The 22,542-nt window shown below is 35.0% G+C and overlaps 1 protein-coding gene across 10 annotated transcripts in view; it reads left to right on the forward strand.

Annotated features, from left to right (window-relative positions):
* The window catches only part of DZIP3 (DAZ interacting zinc finger protein 3), a 131,638-nt gene extending 109,240 nt beyond the window's left edge, over positions 1 to 22,398 (forward strand). For 9 of the 10 annotated variants that reach the window (XM_042955181.1, XM_042955179.1, XM_042955178.1 and 6 more), the window contains one exon: positions 21,963 to 22,398. The gene's annotated coding sequence lies outside the window, so the exon portion shown is untranslated. The remainder of the gene's footprint in view (positions 1 to 21,962) is intronic. The other variant, XR_006207127.1, reaches the window with a different exon arrangement.
* Positions 22,399 to 22,542: the final 144 nt, after the last annotated feature.

Consider the following 22,542-nt stretch of genomic DNA (forward strand, 5'->3'; position numbering starts at 1 on the left):
AAATCTATATCCTCAAAAAAAAAAAAAAACCAGTTGAGGGATATGATACACAAAAAGTTATAAACTATTACAACAAATAACATGAAACATGGAGGGGGGACTAAAAATTTATGCCTTTAGAGTGTGTTCAAACTTAAGCAACCACCAACTTAACATAGACTGCTGTACACATAAGATGTTATATACAAATCTAATGGTAACCCCAAATCAAAAACCTATAATAGATACACAAAAATAAAGAGAAATGAATCCAAGCATAACACTAAAGAAATCCATCAAGACACAAGAGAAGAGAGCAATAGAAGAAGGAGGGAACAGAGGAGAACTACACAAACAACAAGGAAACAATTAACAAAATGGCAATATGTACATACTTATTAATAATTACTTTAAATGGACTAAATGCTCCAATCAAAAGACCTAGGGGGGCTGACTAGATTTAAAAAATTAGATGTGTTTTTATGCTGCCTAGAAGAGACTCACTTAAGACCTAAAGACATGTAGGCTGGAAATGAAGGGCTGAAAAAACATACCATACAAATAGAAGGAAAAATAAGGAAGAAAGGGGAGCAATACTTAGACATAACATACTTTAAAACAAAGACTAGTAAGAGACAAAGAACACTATATAATAAGGGATCAATACAATAAGAGGATATAACAGTTATAAATATCTATGTATCTAACATAGGAGCACCTAAATACATAAACCAAATATTAACAGACATAAAGGGAGAAATTGACAATAATACAATAGTAGTAGGGGACTTTAACAACCCATTTACATTAATAGATCATTCAGACAGAAAATTAACAAGGAAAGTGTCTTTGAATGGCATATTAGACCAGATGGACCTAACAAATATATACAGAATAGCCCATCCAAAAATAGCAGAATACACATTCTTTCCACGTGTATATGGAACATTATCCAGGATAGATCACTTTAGACCACAAAAAAGTCAATAAATTTAAGAAGATTGCAATCATATTAAGCAACTTTTCCAACCACAATGGTATGAAACAAATCAATTACAAGAAGAATATCTGGAAAACATAAAAGGACATGGAGGCTAAACAAGCTACTAAACAATGAATGGGTTAACCACGAATAAAAAAGGAAATTTAGAAAAAAATACATGGAGACCAGTGCAAATGAAAACACAATGGTCTTGGGCACCTGGTTGGCTCAGTTGGTTAAGCTACTGACTTTGGCTCAGGTCTTGATCTCTTGGTTCATGAATTCGAGTCCCTCATCGGGCTCTGTGCTGACAGCTCAGAGCCTGAAGCTTGTTTAAGATTCTGTCTCTCCCCCTCTCTCTACCCCTCCTATGCTCTTGCTCTGTCTCTCAATAATAAATAAACATTTAAAAAATTTAAAAAAAGAAATAAAACAAAATGGTCTGAAATCTTGGAGATGCAGCAAAAGCAATTCTAAGAGGAAAGCTTATCGTGATATGGGCCTACCTTAAAAAAATAAAATAAAAAACAAAAAACCTCAAACACCTAATCTTACACCTGAAGCATTAGGAAGAGAACAATGAACAAAGACCAAAGCTATTACAAGGAAGGAAAATTAAGATTAGAGTTGAAATAAATGAAATAGAGACTAAAAACAATATATAGATAAGACAATGAAACCAGGAGCTGGTTCTTTGAGGAGATAAACTAAATGATAAACCTTCATCAAACTCATCAAGGGAAAAAGAGGACTTGAGGCATGTGGGCGGCTCAGTTGGTTAAGTGTCTGACTTCAGCTCAGGTCATATCTCATGGTTTGTGAGTTCAAGGCCCATGTTGGGCTCTGTGCTGACAGCTCAGATCCTGGAACCAGCTTCAGATTCTGTGTCTTCCTCTCTCTCTGCCCCTCCTCTGCTCACATGTGCTCACTCTCTCACAAAAATAAACATTTGGGGTGCCTGGGTGGCTCAGTTGGTTAAGCGTCTGACTTTGCCTCAGGTGATCATCTCACAGTTCATGAGTTAGAGCCCTGCACTGAGCTTCTTGCCAGCAGTGCTGAAACCTGCTTGGGATTCTCACTCTCTCCTCTCCCTCTGCTCCTCCCCTGTTCACACTTTTTCTGTCTCTCAAAATAAACTTTAAAAGATCTTTTAAAAAATTAAAAGTAAATAAATAAACATTAAAAAAATTTAAAAAGGAGGACTCAGAATCAGAAACAAAGAAGAGAAAATAACCAACACCACAGAAATACAAGGAATTAATTATAAGAGAATATCATAAAATTTGTATGTCAACAAATTGGACAACCTACAAAAAAAAGGGGGGGGGGTAAATTCTTAGAAGTATAGAATCTTCCAAAACTAAATCAGGAAGAAACAAAAAATTTGAACAGACTAATTACCTATGATAAAACTGAACAGTGCTCAAAAAACTCCCAACAAAGTCCTGGACCAGATCACTTCATAGGTGAATTCTACCAAACATTTAAAGAAGAGTTAATACCTATTCTTCTCAAGCTATTCCTAAAAGAAGAAGGAAAATTTCCAAATTTATTCTTATAAAATCAACATCATCCTAATACCAAAACCTGACAAAGGCAACTATTAAAAAACAAACAAACAAACCCTACAGGCTGGGGCGCCTAAGTGGCTCAGTCAGTTAAGTGTCCAACTCTTGATTTTGGCTCAGGTCATGATCTCATGGTTCATGAGATCGAGCCCCACATTGGGCTCTGTGCTAACAGGGATTCTCTCTCTCCCTCTTTCTCTTTCCCTCCCCTACTCATGTTTGCACGCTCTCTCTCTCTCAAAATAAATAAATGAACTTAAAAAAAACTTACAGGCCAATATCAATATCTCTGATGAACATAGATGCAAAAATCCTCAACAAAATATATCAACTAAATTCAGCAATACATTTTTTATTTTTTCCAACGTTTTTTTTTTTTTTTTTTTTTTTTAATTTTATTTTATTTTTGGGACAGAGAGAGACAGAGCATGAATGGGGGAGGGGCAGAGAGAGAGGGAGACACAGAATCGGAAACAGGCTCCAGGCTCCGAGCCATCAGCCCAGAGCCTGACGCGGGGCTCGAACTCACGGGCCGCGAGATCGTGACCTGGCTGAAGTCGGTCGCTTAACCGACTACGCCACCCAGGCGCCCCAGCAATACATTTTTTAAATCATTCACCACAATCAAGTAGGATTTATTCTAGGGATTCAAGGGTAGTTCAGTATTCACAAATCAATTGATGTGATGTATCACATTAAGAAAAGATAAAAACTGTATGATCATTTCCATAGATGCAGAAAAAACATTTGAAAAATACATTCATTTATGATGAAGTTTCTGAACAAAGTGGATTTAAAGGGAACATAGCTCCACATAATAAAGGTCATATATGAAAAACAGCTAACATCGTACCCAATGGAGAAAAACTAAAAACTTTTCCTCCAAGATCAGGAACAAGAAAAGGATGTCTATTCACTCCCACCACTTTATTCTACATAGCACTAGAAGTCCTAGCTGTGGAAATCAGACAAGAAAAATAAAAGGCATCCAAATTAAAAAGTGAAACTGTCACTATTTGTAACTGACTTGATAATCTCTCTATAAAACCCTAAAGACTCCACCTAAAAGCTATTAGAAATAAAGTAGTCAGTAAATTTGCAGAATACAAAATAAACATACAGAATCTGTTACATTTCTATATACTAATAACAAAGTAGCAGAAAAAGAAATTTTTAAAAAAGCAATCCCATTTGCAATTGCACCACAAAATATAAAATACCGAGGAATAAACTTAATCAAGGAGGTGAAAACCCATACTCTGAAAACCATAAAATACTCATGAAAAATTGAAGATGATATAAACAAATGGAAATATATTCCATGCCAATGGCTTTAAGAAGAATTAATATTGTTAACGTGTCCACAATGTCCAAAGCTATCTGCAAATTCAGTGCAATCTTGATTAAAACACCAACAACACTTTTCACAGAACTAAAATTATACTGAAATTTGTATGAAGCCAAAAAAAGCTACTCAAATAGCTAAAACAATGTCATTAAAGAACAAAGCTAGAGGTACCACAATCCCAGGTTTCAAGATATAAACTACAAAGCTATAAAAAAGCAGTATGGTACAAAAATAGACACAAAGATCAACAGAATAGAGATCCCAGATATAAACCCATGTTTATATGGTCAATCTACAATAAAGTAGGCAAGAATATACAGTGGGAGAAAGTCCCTTCAATAAACGGTACTGGGAAAACTGGACCATATGCTTTAATACCCTACACAAAAATAAATTCAAAATGGTTTAAAGACCTAAATGTGAGATCTGAAACCATAAAACTTCTAGATACAAATATATGCAATAATCTCTCATTGCCTTAGCAACGTTTTTCTAGATATGTCTCCAGGTAAAGGAAACAAAAGCAACAACAAACTATTGTGACTACCACAAAATAAAACTCTTTTGCATAGCTAAGGAAACCGTCAACAAAATGAAAAGACAACCTACTGAATGAGAGAAGATCTTCACAAATGATTTATCTGATAAGGGGTTAATAACCAAAATGTATAAAGAACACAAAATTTGATATCAAAAAAGTAATTTTATCAAAAAATGGGCAGAAGATCTTAATAGATATTTTTCCACAGAAATACAGATGGCCAACAGACCCACAAGAAGAAAGATGCTCAACATTGCTGATTATCAGCAAAATGCAAATCAAAACCACAATGAGATATCACCTTATACTGTCAGAATGGCTATTGTCAAAAAGACAAGAAATAATACATGTTAGTGAGGAGGTGGAGAAAAAGAAAATCTTGTGCACACTTGGTGGGAATGCAAATTGGTACAGCCACTGTGGAAAACAGTATGGAGATTTATCAAAATATTAAAAACAGAAATGTTACATGATTCAGTAATTTCTCTACTGGGTATTTACCCAAAGAATACAAAAACACTAATTTGAAAAGATATGTGCATCCCTGTGTTTATGGCAGCATTATTTATAATAACAAGTTATGGAAGCAACCTATGTCTATAAATAGATGAATGAATAAAGATTCAGTGTGGGGTGTGTGTGTGTGTGTGTGTGTGTGTGTGTGTGTATGTGTACGCGCGTGCATGTGCATGCGCGAGCTGGAATATTGCTCAGCCATAAAAAAGGTGAAACCTTGTCATTTGTGACAACATAGATAGACCTAGAGGGTATTACACTATGTGCAACAAGTCATATAGAAAAAGACAAATGCTATATGATTTCACTTACATGTGGGACCTAAAAAACAAAACAAATGAATGAACAAACAAACAAAAAGACTCTTAAAAACAGGGAACAAACTGGTGGCTGCCAGAGAAGAAGGGGTGGGTGATATAAAGGAGATTAAGAGGTACAAATTTCCAGTTATAAAATAAGTAAGTCATGGAGATGAAAAGTAGAGCATAGGGAATATAGCCAATAATATTGTAATAACATTGTATGGTGACAGATAGTGATGACAATGATCATGGTAAGTTGTGAGTAATGTATAGAATTCTTGAACCAGTGTTATACACCTGAAACTAATACAAAATTGTATGCTAATTACACCTCAATAAAAAATAAAACAAAGGGAGAAGATAATACAATTAGTCCTACTTCCAGGCCCAGGTGATAACCACAGACTTCCAGAAGATTTTTCCACGGCTGACTGGCTGTACATCAGATTGGCTGGACTCACCACCAATGTCCAGACTACTGCTCTGCACCTCAAGTTCTGGATGAACGTGTATGAGCTATAGTATGGCTGGCAGATAAAGCCTTAAACCTTCATGAGCATAGTGGCCAACCTCCTTTCTGAGAAATAGTTTGGCCAGTACTACACTGACCTAGTAATTGCCCAATTAGTTCCCAAAATCTTTAAGCCCTTCATTGCCCTTTAGACCTCATCAGCTACCCCACGGTGACTGACGACTTTCTGGTCATCAGCATATGCGATAAACAAATGTATGGGATATATGAGTCCCTGTGGGAGCCAAACATGAATCTAGAGCACCTGTTTGAATTCATATAACAAGCCATGCTTAAAGCTATGGACCAGAATGCAGTGTCAGACATAGGAGTCATTGTTCACGTCATTGAAAAGGACAAAATCACCACCACAACACTGAAAGGGACTTACCCTCAGTACCCAGAGCCCACTTTAAAAAATTAGGTTTTCATTCACACACACAAAAACACTTCTTACATCACACAAAAAATTTACTCAAAATGATTAAACACTTGAAGACCTGAAACCATAAAACTCTAAGAAAACAAAGGCAGTAATGTCCTTGACATCAGTTTTGTCAATGAGTTTTTTGATCTGACACCAAAAGTAAAAACAAGTGGGACTACATCAAACTAAAAAGCTACTGTACAGCAAAGGAAGCAAAGTATATTAAAAAAAAAAAAAAGGTACTGCACAACAAAATGAAAAGGCAACAAACCGAAGGGGAGAAGATCACTTGCAAATCATGTATCTGATAAAGAACTATTCAAAACAAAGAAATTCTACAACTCAACAACTATAAACAAACTAAACAATATATCTGAATAGACATTTTTCCAAACAAGACATACAGATAGCCAACAGGTACATAAAGTTATGCTCAACATCGCTAATTATCAGGGAAATGCAAATCAAAACCACAGTGAGGTAGTTCATACATATAGGAATGGCTGGTATCAAAAAGACAAGAAATAACAAGTGCAGGCATTCATATAGAGAAAAGAGAACACTTGTGCACTGTTGGTAGGAATGTAAATTGATGCAACCACTATGGAAAACAGTGTGGAATTTCTTCAAAAAATTCAAAGTAGAACTACCATATGATCCAGCAATTCCACTCCTGGGTTTTGTCTTAAAAAAAATGAAAACACTGATTTGAAAAAATATATGCATCTCATGTTTATTGAATCATTATTTACAATAGCCAAGACATGGAAAAAACCTAAGTGTCCACCAATGAATGAATGAATAAGAAGGGATTCATGCACACGTGCGCACATGTGCACATGCGTGCACACACACACACAGTGAAATATTATTCAGCTATAAAAAAGAATGAAATCTTGGCACTTGTGACTCAATGAATGGACGTTGAAGGCATAATGCTTCATGCAATTAGAGAAAGGCAAATACCATATGATCTCTTTCATGTGGAATCTTAACAAAAGTAAGCTCAAATGCTTTTTCTGCATCTATTGACAGGGTCATATGGTTCTTATCTTTTCTCTTATTAATGTGATGTATCACATTGATTGATTTGCAAATATTGAACCAGCCCTGAAGCTCAGGAATGATTCCCACTTGATCATGGTGAATAATTCTTTTTATATGCTGTTGAATTTGATTTACTAGTATCTTGTTGAGAATTTTTGCATCCGTATTCATCAGGGATATTGGCCTGTAGTTCTCTTTTTCTTCTGGGTCTCTGGTTTGGGAATTAAAATAATGCTGGCCTCATAGAATGAGTCTGGAAGTTTTCCTTCCCTTTCTTTTTTTGGAACAGCTTGAGAAGGATAGGTATTATCTCTGCTTTAAATGTCTGGTAGAATTCCCCAGGGAAGCCATCTGGTCCTGGACTCTTTTCTTGGGAGATTTTTGATAACTGATTCAATTTCTTCACTAGTTATGGGTCTGTTCAAATTTTCTATTTCTTCCCGTTTGAGTTTTGGAAGTGTGTGGGTGTTTAGGAATTTGTCCATTTCTTCCAGGTTGTCCAGTTTGTTGGCATATAATTTTTCATAGTATTCCCTGATAATTGCTTGTATTTCTGAGGGACTGGTTGTAATAATTACATTTTCATTTGTGATTTTATCTATTTGGCTCCTCTCTTTTCTTCTTGAGAAGCCTGGCTAGAGGTTTATCAATTTTGTTTATTTTTTCAAAAAAACCAACTCATTGATCTGCTCTACTGTTTTTTTGTTTGTTTTTTAGATTCTATATTGTTTATTTCTGCTCTGATCTTTATTATTTCTCTTCTTCTGCTAGGTTTGTGGTGTCTTTGCTGTTATGCTTCTAGTTACTTTAGGTGTGCTGTTAGATTTTGTATTTGGGATTTTACTTGTTTATTGAGATAGGCTTGAACTGCAATGTATTTTCCTCTCAGGACTGCCTTTGCTGCATAATAAAGCATCCTTTCTTAATAAAAACCCTTGAGAAAGTTGGGATAGAAGGAACATTCATAAACATCATAAAAGCCATCTGTGAAAAGCCCACAGCTAATATCATCCTAAATGGGGAAAAACAGAGCTTTTTCCCTGAGATCAGGAACATGACAGGGATGTTCACTCTCACTGCTGTTGTTTAACATAGTGTTGGAAGTTCTAGCATCGGCAGTCAGACAACAAAAGGAAATCAAAGGCATCAAAATTGGCAAAGATGAAGTCAAGCTTTCACTTTTTGCAGATGACATGATACTCTGCATGGAAAACCTGATAGACTCCACCAAAAGTCTGCTGGAACTGATACATGAATTCAGCAAAGTCGCAGGATACAAAATCAATGTACAGAAATCAGTTGCATTTTTATACACCAATAATGAAACAACAGAAAGAGAAATAAAGAAACTGATCCCATTCACAACTGCACCAAGAATCATAAACTACCTAGGAATAAACCTAACCAAAGACGTAAAAGATCTGTATGCTGAAAACTATAGAAAGGTTATGAAGGAAATTGAAGAAGATACAAAGAAATGAAAAAATATTCCATGCTCATGGATTGGAATAAATATTGTTAAAATGTCAATACTACCCAAAGCAATCTACACATTCAATGCAATCCCAATCAAAATTGCACAAGCATTCTTCTTGAAGCTAGAAAAAACAATCCTAAAATTTGTATGGAACCACAAAAGACCCCAAATAGCCAAAGTAATATTGAAGAAGAAAACCAAAGTGGGAGGCATCACAATCCCAGACTTTAGCCTCTACTACAAAGCTGTAATCATCAAGACAATATGGTATTGGCTCAAAAACAGACACATAGACCAATGGAATAGAATAGAGACTCCAGAATTGGACCCACAAATGTATGGCCAACTAATCTTTGACAGAGCAGGAAATAATATCCAATGGGAAAAAAAGTCTTTAACAAATGGTGCTGGGAGAACTGGACAGCAACATGCAGAAAAATGAAACTAGACCACCTTCTTACACAATTCACAAGAATAAACTCAAAATGGACAAAGGACCTGAATGTGAGACACGAAACCATCAAAACCCTAGAGGAGAAAGCAGGGAAAAACCTCTTTGACTTCAGCCGCAGCAATTTCTTACAGGACACATCTCCAAAGGCAAGGGAATTAAAAGCAAAAATGAACTATTGGGACCTCATCAAGATAAAAAGCTTCTGCACTGCAAAGGAAACAATCAATGAAACCAAAAGGCAACCGATGGAATGGGAAAATATCTGCAAATGACATATCGGATAAAGGGCTAGTATCCAAAATCTATAAAGAACTCACCAAACTCCACACCCAAAAAACAAATAATCCAGTGAAGAAATGGGCAGAAGACATGAATAGACACTTTTCTAAAGAAGGCATCCAGATGGCCAACAGGCACATGAAAAGATGCTCACATCACTCCTCATCAGGGAAATACAAGTCAAAACCACACTAAGATGTGGTTATACAAATTAAAACCTCACGCTGGTCAGAGTGGCTAAAATGAACAAATCAGGAGACTATAGATGCTGGAGAGGATGCGGAGAAATGGGAACCCTCTTGCACTGTTGGTGGGAATGCAAACTGGTACAGCCACTCTGGAAAACAGTGTGGAGGTTCCTCAAAAAATTAAAAATGGATCTACCCTATGACCCAGCAATATCACCGCTAGGAATTTACCCAAGGGATATACGAATGCTGATGCATAGGGGCACTTGTACCCCAATGTTTATAGCAGCACTTTCAATAATAGCCAAATTATGGAAAGAGCCTAAATGTCCATTAACTGATGAATGGATAAAGAAGATGTGGTTTATATATACAATGGAATATTATGTGGCAATGAGAAAGCATGAAATCTGGCCATGTGTAACAACATGGATGGAACTGGAGGGTATTGTGCTAAGTGAAATAAGTCCGGCAAAGAAAGACAGATACCATATGTTTTCATTCATATGTGGTTCCTGAGAAACTTAACAGAAGACCATGGGGGAGAGGAAGGGAAAAAAAGTTAGAGAGGGAAGGAGGCAAACCATAAGAGACTCTTAAATACTGAGAACAAACTGAGGGTTGATGGGGGTGGGGCGAGAGGGGAAAGTGGGTGATGGACATTGAGGAGGGCACCTGTTGGGATGAGCACTGGGTGTTGTATGGAAGCCAATTTGGCAATAAATTATAAAAAAAATTAAATTAAAAAAAACATAAAGAAGTAGGCTCATAGATACAGAGAACATACTGGTAGTTGCATGTGTATGTGGTGGGGGAGGGGTATCAAAATGGGTGAAGGCCATCAAAAGGTACAAATTTCATTACAAAATAAGTCATAGGGGTGAAATGTACAGCATGGTTACTATAGTTAATAAACTGCATTCCCATTTGTAAATTGCTAAGAGAATAGAATTTGAAAGTTCTCATCACAAGAAAAAAGGTAACTATGAATGGTGACAGATGTTAACTAGACTTACTGTGATTTCATATTATATACAGATAGCAAATCATTACATTATATGCCTGAAACTAATGTTACATGTCAATTATATTTCAATAGAAAATTTAAAAAATTCTCTTAAAAAAAGATGAAGAAAATATGACCATTAGTTTTACATCCAGTTTCACATAGCAATAGATTGTTAAGAAGTAATTTTATTACATAAAATATTAAACCCCATTACATTTCATTGATCCATTTGAACTACATGAACTTTAATAATTTTTAATACTGCCTAGCAAGGTTGAAAACTGACAACGATCTAGGAAACTGAAAGTTTTGAAGGTTTGTAGGAAAGATGCCATTTCCACTGAGGAGACAAGAACACTGAGGAAGTGGTTTACCCAAGTTTGCACAACTATTAAGCAGTAGGGCCATGATTCTAATCCAGATTCCTGACATCAGAATAAGTGTTCCCTCTTTATAACATCAAACTACCTTTTTAAACAACAAATGGCCAGGAAAAATCACATATTAGGCCACAAAAACAAGTCTCAATAAATTTAAGATTAAAATCTTAACACCTTTTCTGACTACAACTAATATAAAACTAGAAATCAACTCTAAGAAAAAAACTGAAAAAACAAAAAAATCCCACAGAGACTAAACAAAATGCTACTGAACAATCATTGGGTCAGCGAAGAAATCAAAAAGGAAATAACATACCATGAGACAAATGAAAATGAAAACAATACTCCAAAACCTATGGGATACAGCAAATGCAATTCTAAGAAGATTAGTGATACAGATCCACCTTAAATAACAACAACAACAAAAATCTCAAATAAACAATCTAATCTTACATCTAAAGGAAGTAGAAAAAGAACAAAGACCAAAGTTAGTAGAAGGAAGGAAATAATAAAGATAAAAGCAGAAATAAATAACAGAGATTTAAAAAATAGAAAAGATTAATGAAACTAAGAACTGATTCTTTGAAAAGATAAACAAATTGATAAACATTTAGCCAGAGTCAAAACAAAAGGGGGGGGTGGCAAATAAAGTTAGAAATGAAAGAGAAGTTACAACTAATATAACAGAAATACAAAAGATTATTAAAAAACTACTCGAAACGATTATATGCTAACAAGTTGGACAACCGAGAAGAAATGGATAGAGTCCTAAAAGCGTAAAATCTTCTAAGACTAAATCAGGAAGAACTAGAAATTTTGAACAGACCAATTACTAGTAATGAAATTGAATCAGTAATCAAAAAACTCAGAAACAAAAGTCCAGGACCAGACAGCTACACAGGTAAATACTACTGAACATTTAAAGAAGAATTAATGCCTATCTTTAAACTATTCCAAAAAATTTGAAGAGGAAAGAATGTTTCCAAGCCTATTCTGTGAAGCCAGCTGTACCCTGATACCTAAACCAAAGACCATACAAAAAAACAATTATGGGCCAATATCCCTGATTAACATGGATGCAAAAATTGGCCACAAAATATTAGCAAATGGAACCCAACAATACAGTAAAAGGATTATACTCCATGATCAAGTGGGATTTATTCCAGGGATACAAGCCTGGTTCAATATCCGCAAATCAATGAACGTGCTACACACACCTTTTTAACAAAATAAAGAATAACAATCATATGATCATCTAAATAAAAGCAGAAAAAGCATTTGACAAAGTACAACATCCATTCATGATAAAATTCTCAACAAAATGGAGATGGGGGAGTATACCTCAACATAATAAAGGCTATGTATGACAAACCCACAGCTAACATCATATTCAGTGGTGAAGAGTTGAAAGCTTTTCCCCTAAGATCAAAAACAAGACAAGGATGTCCACTCTCACCTATTTTATTCAACATAGTATTGGAAGTCCTAGTCATAGCAATTAGCCAACAATAATAGATAAATAAATAAATAAATAAATAGCATCCAAATTGGAAAGGAAAAAGTGAAACTGTCACTATCAGCAGATAACAGGTTACTATACATAAAAAAAACTCCTAAGGATTACACACCCACACCCACACACAATTAGAACTATTAAATGAATACAGTACAGCTACAGGATACAAAAGCAATATACAGAAATCTGTTACATTTCTACACACTAACAATAAACTACCAGAAAAAGAAAGAAAACAGTCCATTAACAATCGCATCAAAAGGAATAAAACACCTAGGAATAAATTTAAATTAAGAAGGTGAAAAACCTAGACTCTGAAACTGTAAGTCATTGATGAAATAAATTGAAGATGACACAAATGAATGGTAAGATATACTGTGCTCATGGATTAAAATAATGTGGTTAAAATGTCCATATTATCTAAATCAATCTACAGATTCAATGCAATCTCTGTCAAAATACCAATAGCATTTTTCACAGAACTAGGGCAAATAATCCTAAAATTTGTATAGAACCATAAAAGACCTTGAGTAGCCAAAGAAATGTTGGGAAAGAAGAACAAAGCTGAAAGCGTCTTGTTCTTGGATTTGAAAACAATTTGGTACCGGCCCAAAAGCCAATACATAGATTAATGGAACAGAATACAAAGCCCAGAAATGAATTCGTGCTTATATGGTCAATTATAACAATGGAGTCAAGAACATACAATGAGGGAAAAGACAGTCTGTTCAATAAATGATGCTGGGAAAACTGAACCACTTTCATACATCATATATATAAAAATAAACTCAAAATAGATTAAAGACTAAAATATAAGATCTGAAATCACAAAACTCCTAGAACATAAACACTAAGTTTGACATTGGTCTTAATATTTTTGGATCTGTCTCTTCAGGCAACGACAACAAAAGAAAAAATAAACTAATAGAACTACATCAAACTAAAAAGCTTTTCCACAGTGAAGGAAACCATCATCAACAAAATGAAAAGGCAGCCTTCTCCCAAATGAATGACAGAAGATATTTGGAAATGCTATATCTGATAAGGGGTTAACATTCAAAAAATATAAAGAACTCCTAAAACTCAATATAAAAAATCCAATTAAAAATGGGCAAAGGAGCTGGATAGACATTTTCCCAAAGATGTGTAGATGGCCAACTGGCACATGAAAAATCTTTAACATCACTAACCATCAGGGAAATGCAAATCAAATGTCACCATGAGATATCACCTCATACCTGTCAAAATTGTTATTTCTTGTCCTTTTGATAATGACCAGTGTTGGTGAGGACGTGGTGAATGGATAACTAGACATATTGTGGTGACCATTTCTTAATGTATATAAATATTGAATCATTATGCTGTATACCTGAAACTAGTACAATATTGTATATCAATCAGTACACACACACACGACTTGAAAATCACCAGGTTGTTTCTTTGGATAAATGCAGAAGTAAAACAACTTTAGAATAATATTATCACAGGGAGTTATTCTAACTCAGAATAAAGTCAAAATTATAGTATTTTTACTTCAAAGTTGATGGTATTTGATCAGCACTTTTAAAAGGCAATGTACAAATGCTTCACCTTTTAATTTCAAAAAAATCATATTCCATTTTATAACATGTATCTATGGGTTGTATCATTTTCTTAAACCATGAAATTTTACAACCACTATTAGGATTCCAATATTGCAATAACACACTTCTGCATTGTGAATAATCTCTCTGTCAATGTGCTATCTCAGCTTAGATAAAATGGCAAGGGTGTAAAAAACTAGCATCATATGCCTTGATTTCTGTCTTGAAACACTATTATATGACAAAAAAGTAAGGCTAATTATAAGCTGTAGTTATGAAGTTTGTATTGTTTTAGTCCAAGAAAAACCATTTTAATGCTAAAAGCCTACCACAAAGCCATTTTTCAGCAACTAAAGGTGATTCACTTTAACTGTAATTTCAATTAAGTCTACTGTTTTAATTATGAACACATTTATAAAATTATCAAATCATTACAAAATAAACCTAAACAAAAGTTCAAAGCCAACATACATTTATTGGATACTTTTTTTTTTTTTAGATAGCCAGTGCCTGTCACTGCTCTCAGCCCAACTCTGTAAGTCAAGAGTTGATAATAAGCTCTTTGAGGGCACGACAGTAGCACAGGTCATTACATCAGATTATGGTCATGAGTGTTTATTGAATATAGAATGAGAGTACTATTTTTGGTTTTGAGTATATCAAGAGGCAAAAGACAAGGTTCCTGGCAGGAAGTAGATGAATCTTAAGTGGAAAACAAGCATCTCAAGTTCTCAAAGATAGCTAGTATTATAATGCAACACACATTTGGTGCCAAATGAAGGACACAGACAAGCGCTATTATAAGAATTTGGTCATTGTGAGCTGGGAGAATCAGAGTTTCTTGTTGTAAATGTTGAAATGAATTAGCTCTTACTGATTTTCAATCATATTAGGACCTTACCTTAGGTACTATACACATGGAATATTCTTTAGGCTACATGTTTCACTCATCTTTCAGTTCTCTGCTTCAGTGTGATCTCAGAGTAGCTTTCTTGGACTCCCATGATGAAAACAGACCTCTTCTCTACCACAGATACCATTTTCGCCTTTTCACCTAAAACTCAGTTGTTTACTTGTTTATTATCTTTTTCATAATATAAGATTCATGAGAACAGAAATCTTCGTGTCTATCTTGTTTATTATTATTTGTCTTTTGCCTAAATCATTATCTGCCATAACATAGGTATTCAGCAAATATTGAGTAAATGGGCCTTGTGAATCAAATGAAACTTCTAAAATAGGACAGAATAGCCATTCTAGGGAAAGACAATGGCTTGAAAAACAAGTGCAACCTAGAGAGTCTTTCAATCATGGTCTATAGGTGATTTTATATAGTCTACCTAAAAATTTCAGTAAAATATGGGATACTTATAATATCATTGATACTGCAAATGATTGGGCTTGCCACTATTTTTATAATCCCTGGTCAGTTTGAAGCCAGTGAGCCTTCTCCTGGGTCCTTCAATTATCCCTGAGTACACAGAATAAAACTTGTGAAAGAGGACTTGGTTAGATCCCTAGAAATAAAATTTTATAAGGTATAAGACAAAGGTGTTGCTGAGATGTTCATAATGATTGGCTTATTTTTCAGGATTTCCATGAACGAAAAAGGCTGAAAATTATGAAAGATGAAAGTGAAATCAAGGGATAATTTATTAAGATCAATTAAAACATTTTTCTTTTTCTTTTTCTTAATAATTTATTGTCGAGTTAGCTAACCTACAGTGTAGTTTTGGCTTCAGGAGCAGATTTCCGTGATTCATCACTTATATAAAACCCAGTATTCATTCTAACAAGTGCCCTCCTCAATGCCCATCACTCATTTTCCCTGCCTCCCCAACCCCCCACCCTCATCAACCCTCAGTTTGTTCTCTGTATTTATGAGTCTCTTATGGTTTGCTTCCCTCTCTGTTTGTAACTTATTTTTCTTTTCCTTCCTCTATGGTCTTCTGTTATGTTTTCACTCATATGTGGAACTTGAGAAACTTATCTTTCTCTGACCGATTTACTTCACTTAGCATAATACCCTCCAGTTCTATCCATGTGGTTGCAAATGGAAAGATTTCATTTTTTTTCATCGCAGAGTAGTATCCATTATGTGTGGGTAAGTATATATACATATATATATATGTATATATACATACACATATATATGTATATGTATGTATACACACACACACACACACACACACACACACACATCTTTATCCATTCATGTTGATGGACATTTGGGCTCTTTTCATAATTCCATAATTTGGCTATTGTTGATAGTACTGCTATAAACATTGGGGTACATGTGCCCCTATGAATCAGCATTCCTGTATCCTTTGGATAAATTCCTAGTAGTGCTATTGCTGGGTCATAAGGTAGTTCTATTTTCATTTTCTTGAGGCACTTCCACACTGTTTTCCAGAGTGGCTGCACCAGTTTGCATTTCCACCAACAGTATAACAGAGTTCCCATTTCTCTACATCCTAACATGTTTTTTTTTTTTCCTGAGTTGTTAATTTTAACCACTCTGACCAGTGTGAAGTGGTATCTCAATGTGGTTTTGATTTGCATTTCCCTGATGATGAGCGATGTTGAGTATATTTTCATGTGTCTGTTAGCCTTCTGGATGTCTTCTTTGGAAAAGTGTCTATTCACATCTTCTGCCCATTTCTTCACTGGATTGTATGTTTTTCAGGTGTTGAGTTTGGTAAGTTCTTTATAGATATTGAATACTACCCCTTATCTGATATGTCATTTGAAAATGTCTTCTCCCATTCTGTTGGTTGCCTTTTAGTTTTATTGATTGTTTCCTTTGCTGTGCAAAAGCTTTTTATCTTGATGAGGTCCCAATAGTTCATTTTTGCTTTTATTTCCCTTGCCTTCAGAGACATGTCAAGTAAGAAGTTGTGGCCAAGGTCAGAGAGGTTGTTGCCTGTTATCTGCTCTAGGATTTTGATGGTTTCCTGTCTCACATTTAGGTCTTTCATCCATTTTGAGTTTATTTTTGTGTATGGTGTGAGAAAGTGGTCCAGGTTCATTCTTCTGCACCTTGCTCTCCAGTTCTCCCAGCACTATTTGCTATGGAGACTGTCTTTTTTTCCATTGGATACTCTTTCCTGCTTTGTCAAGATTAGTTGGCCATACATTTGTGGGACACTTTCTGGATTCTCCATTCTATTCCATTTGTCTATGTATCTGTTTTTGTGCCAATACCGTACTGTCTTGATGATTACAGCTTTGTAGTACAGGCTTAAGTCTGGGATTGTGATGCCTCCTGCTTTGGTTTTCTTTTTCAACATTACTTTGGCTATTTGGGGTATTTTGTGGTTCTATACAAATCTTAGGATTGTTTTTTCTAGCTTCAAGAAGAATGCTTGTGCAATTTTGATTGGGATTGCATTGAATGTGTAGATTGTGTTGGGTGGTATTGACATTTTAACAATATTTATTCTTCCAATCCATGAGCATGGAATTTTTTCCATTTCTTTGTGTCTTTTCAATTTCTTTCATAAGCTTTCTATAGTTTTAAGTGTACATATCTTTTACCTGTTTGATTAGGTTTATTCCTAGGTATTTTATGGTTCTTGGTGCAATTGTAAATGGGATCAATTGCTTGATACCTCTTTCTGTTGTTTCATTATTAATGTATAGAAATGCAATGATTTCTTTACATTGATTTTATATCCTGTGACTTTGCTGAATTCATTTATCAGTTCTAGCAGTTTTTTGGTGGAGTCATTCAGGTTTTTCATGCAGAGTATCATGTCATCTGCAAAAAGTGAAAGTTTGATTTCTTCTTTGCCCATTTGGATGCCTTTTATTTTATTTTTTGTCTGATTGCTAAAGCTAGGACTTCCAACACTATGTTAAATAACAGTGGTAAGAGTGGACATCCCTGTTGTGTTCCTGGTCTCAGGGGAAAAAGCTCTCAGTTTTTCCCTATTGAGGATGATATTAGCTATGGGCCTTTCATATATGGCTTTTATGATAAGATATGTTCTTCTATCCCAACTTTCTTAAAGGTTTTTATCAAGAAAAGGTGGTGTATTTTATCCAATGCTTTTTCTGCATCTATTGACAGGATCATATGGTACTAATCCTTTCTTTTATTAATGTGATGTATCACATTGATTTGCAAATAATGAATCAGCCCTGCATCCCAGGAATGAATCCCACTTGATCATAGTGAATAATTCTTTTAATATACTGCTGAATTCGTTTTGCTAGTATTTATTGAGAAGTTTTGCATCGATATTCATCAGGGATTTGGCCTGTAATTCTCCTTTTTAACGGGGTCTTTGTCTGGTTTGGGAATCAAGGTAATGTTGCCTTCATAGAATAAGTCTGAAAGCTTTCCTTCCATTTTTGTCTTTTGGACTATCTTGAGAAGAATAGGTGTTCACTCTGCTTTAAATGTCTAATAGAATTCCCTTGTGAAGCCATCTGACCCAGGACTCTTATTTGTTGGGAGATTTTTGATAATGGATTCGTTTTCTTCACTGGTTCTGGGTCTCCTCAAAATTTCTATTTCTTCCCTTTTGAGTTTTGGTAGTGTGTGAGTGTCTAGGAATTTGTCCATTTCTTCCAGATTGTCCAGGTTGTTGGCATATAATTTTTCATAGTATTATCTAATAATTGTTTTTGTTTCTGTGGTGTTGGTTGTGATCTCTCCTCTTTCACTCATGATTTTATCTATTTGGGCTCTCTTTTCTTTTTGAGAAGTCTGGCAAGGGGTTTATCAATTTTGTTTATTCTTTCAAAATACCAGCTTTTAGATTCATTGATCTATTCTACTGTGGGTTTTGGGGTTCTATATTGCTTATTTCTGCTCTAATCTTTGTTTCTCTTCTTCTGCTGGCTTTGGGCTTTCTTTGCTGCTGTGTTTCTAGTTCCTTTAGATGTGAGGATAGATTCTGTATTTGGGACGTTTCTTGCTTCTTCAGATAGTTCTGGACTGCAATGTATTTTCTTCTTAGGACTGCCTTTGCTGCATCCCAAAGGGTTTGGATTGTTGTGTTTTCATTTTCATTGCTTCCAAATATTTTTTTAATTTCTTATTTAATTTCCTGGTTGACCCATTCATTCTTTACTAAGATGTTCTTTAACCTCCATGTATTTGTAGACTTTCCAAATTTTTTCTTTTCGTTGTTTTCAAGTTTCAAATATGCATGGTATGATCGCAATCCTTTTATATTTGTTGAGGGCTGTTTTGTGACCCAGCATGTGATCTGTTTTGGGGAATGTTCCATGTGCACTTGAGAAGAATGTGTATTCTGCTGCTTTTGTATGAAAAGTTCTGAATATATCTGTTAAGTCCATCTGGTCCAATATGTCATTCAGAGCCATTGTTTCCTTATTGATTTTCTGCCTAGATGATCTGTTCATTGTTGTAAGTGGAGTATTAAAGTCTCCTACAATCACAGTATTGTTATCTATACATTTATTTATGTTTGTGATTGGTTTATATATTTGGGTGTTCACATTGGGGGCATAAACATTTATAATTGTTAGCTCTTCTTGATGGATAGACCCCTTAATTATGATATAATGCCCTTCTTTGTCTCTTGTTACCATCTTTGTTTTAAAATCTAGTTTGTCTGATATAAGTATGGCTACTTCAGCTTTCTTTTGACATCCAGTAGCATGACAGATAATTCTCCATCTCCTCACTTTCAATATGCAGGTGTCCTCAGGTCTAAAATGAGTCCCTTGTAGGTAGCATATAGATGGATCTTGTTTTTGTTTTTGTTTTTAATCCATTCTGATACCCTATGTCTTTTGATTGGGGCATTTAATCCATTTATATTCAGAGTGATTATTGAAACATGGATTTAGTGCCATTGTGTTATCTGTCGGTTCCGTGCTTGTGGTGATATCTCTGGATCTTTGTCGTCTGCTGCTTTCTATTCACAGAGTCCCCCTTAGGATCTCCCATAAGACTAGTTTTGTGGTCATGAGTTCCTTTAGCTTTTGTTTGTCTGGGAGGCCTTTATCTCTCCTTCTATTCTGAATGACAGCTGTGCTGGATAAAGGATTCTTAGCTGCATATATTTCCTATTCAGCACATTGAATATTTCCTGCTACTCCCTTCTGGCCTGCCAAGTTTCAGTGGACAGATCTGTTGCTACCCTTATGTGTCTACCCTTGTAGGTTAAGGCCTGTTTGCCCCTAGCTGCTTTCAGAATTCTCTCATTATCTTTGGATTTTGTCAGTTTTACTGTGATATGTCATGGTGTTTACCTGTTTATGTTGATTTTGAAGGAAGTTCTCTGTACTTTCTTGACTTGGATGTCTGTGTCCTTTCCCAGATTAGGGACGTTCTCAGCTATAGTTTTTTCAAATAAACCTGCAGTGCTTTCTCTCTCTTCTTCTTCTGGAACTCCTAGAATATAGATATTATTTCATTTCATTGAATAACTTAGGTCTCTAATTCTCCCCTCATGGTCTAGTAATTTCCTTTCTCTCTTTTTCTGAGCTTCATCATTTTCCATAATTTTATTTTCTATTTCACCTATTCTGACCTCTGCTTCTCTATCTTTGCTGCCACTGCATCTAGTTTATTTTACATCTCATTCACATCATTTCTTAATTCATCATGACTATTTCTGAGGTCCTTGACCTCTGCAGCAATAGATTCTCTGCTGTATTCTATGCTTTTTTCAAGCCCAGCTATTAGTCTTAGGACTACTGTTCTAAATTCTTGCTCAGATATATTGTTTATATCTGTTTTGAGCAATCCTCTGGCTGTCACTTCTTCCTGGAATTTCTTTTGAGGAGAATCCTTCCATTTCATCATTTTGGCTCATTTTCTGTCCTTTATGTAATAGCTTGTTTTGTTTCCTGCACCTACAAGTGCTACTATATTAAAAAGATGTCATACACTGTCCAGGGCCTGGCACTTCAGGAAGTGTTTTTTGTGTGTTGCATGCACTGTTTTTGCATCTTTAGTTAAAACTTTTTTTCAAAACCACAGTTTGACAAACAGTTTGCTCAGATTTCTCCTCAATTACTGCTTAACAAGTAGGTATCTGCCAGTCTTCTCTTCCCTACCAGGCCTGAGTAGATAAAATCCCACAGAACTGTCAAAAATCCACTGAAAGAATTACAAACCTGACTGCTCTTTATTAATTGTCAGCATCAATGCTGCCCAGTCTATGTCATGAGATCATTCCTGGTTTAGTCTAGGTTAGCAAGTGTCTCCATTTTTTCCTTTGAGATAGTTAGAACATCCTGTCTGCTTCCTTAGTGTTCTGAATGGTTAAGCCTCATCAAAGGCTGATTTATGATGGTAAGGGGTGGCCACCAGAGAGTAAGGCTAAACACCAACATATTACAGCTTTCACAGAATTTTACTAAAAAATTTTTTAATAGTATTTTTTAAATGTTTATTTATTTTTGAGAGAAAGAGAATGCTAACAGGGGAGGGGAAGAGAGAGAGAGGAGAGAGAAAATCCCAAGCAGGCTCCACACTGCCAGCACAGTGTCCGACGTGGGGCTCGATCCCATAAACCATGAGATCATGACCAGAGCCTAAATCAAGAGTCAGAAGCTTAACCAACTGAGCTACCCCAAGCACCCCAATAGTATTTTTTTATTAAGAAAGTAATGCATGCTGAATCACAAATATTAAACTATAGAAATGTAAGAGAAAAAATGCCACCCATAGTTCCAGCCCCTAGCATATTTTCTATTCTAACTTTTATGTGTATATGCTTTTAAATCTGCAAAATATCAGTATGTGAACATAACAGTAATAAAAATGTTAATGATCACTTTCAATTCCTTGCTTTAGTAAATCTGTTATTGAACTAATTTTTTCTAGTCCTGATCTATATGCAAATGTTATTTTTATCATTTTCCATAGGAAGAAGAATCTTTGTTACTGTATAAACACAAGGATGAAACCAATAAATCCAGATTTATAATTCTTGTGCCTTGGAGAATCATCCTTAGACCTCCGATTTTAGTCTTTGACATGGGGAAAATATTTTTTCAATTTTCTTAAGGTAAATGGTTATTGGCAAGAAATTGATGTTTCCCAGATCTAAATATATTCAGTCTAATGGTTTTATAATAATGGGGTTTGCTCTTTGTCTTATAAAGTTTCTTATCTTCTCATTTCCCTTTTTTAGTATCTTTTCAAATTCTTATTTAAATTCCAGTTAGTTAACATATAGTGCAATATTGGTTTCAGGAGTAGAATTCAGTGATTCATCAATTTTAGTATCTTTTGGACATAAGCAAGCCTTCTTTTTCCTTCTGGAATTGATTTAAAATGAATTAAAATACGATATAAGCAAGGTTTGGATTTTTCTTTGTATTTAATAAATTTCATTTATGCATCTTGCCAAAATTCTTTGTTACTTTTAATTTAGAAAAAGTAATGAAATTTACTCCTTCTAAAATTGGTGTTTCATTTCTAAGGCATTATCAAATGTCTATAT

The sequence above is a fragment of the Panthera leo genome, chromosome C2, assembly GCF_018350215.1.
Source record: "Panthera leo isolate Ple1 chromosome C2, P.leo_Ple1_pat1.1, whole genome shotgun sequence".
Classification (NCBI taxonomy): Eukaryota; Metazoa; Chordata; class Mammalia; order Carnivora; family Felidae; genus Panthera; species Panthera leo.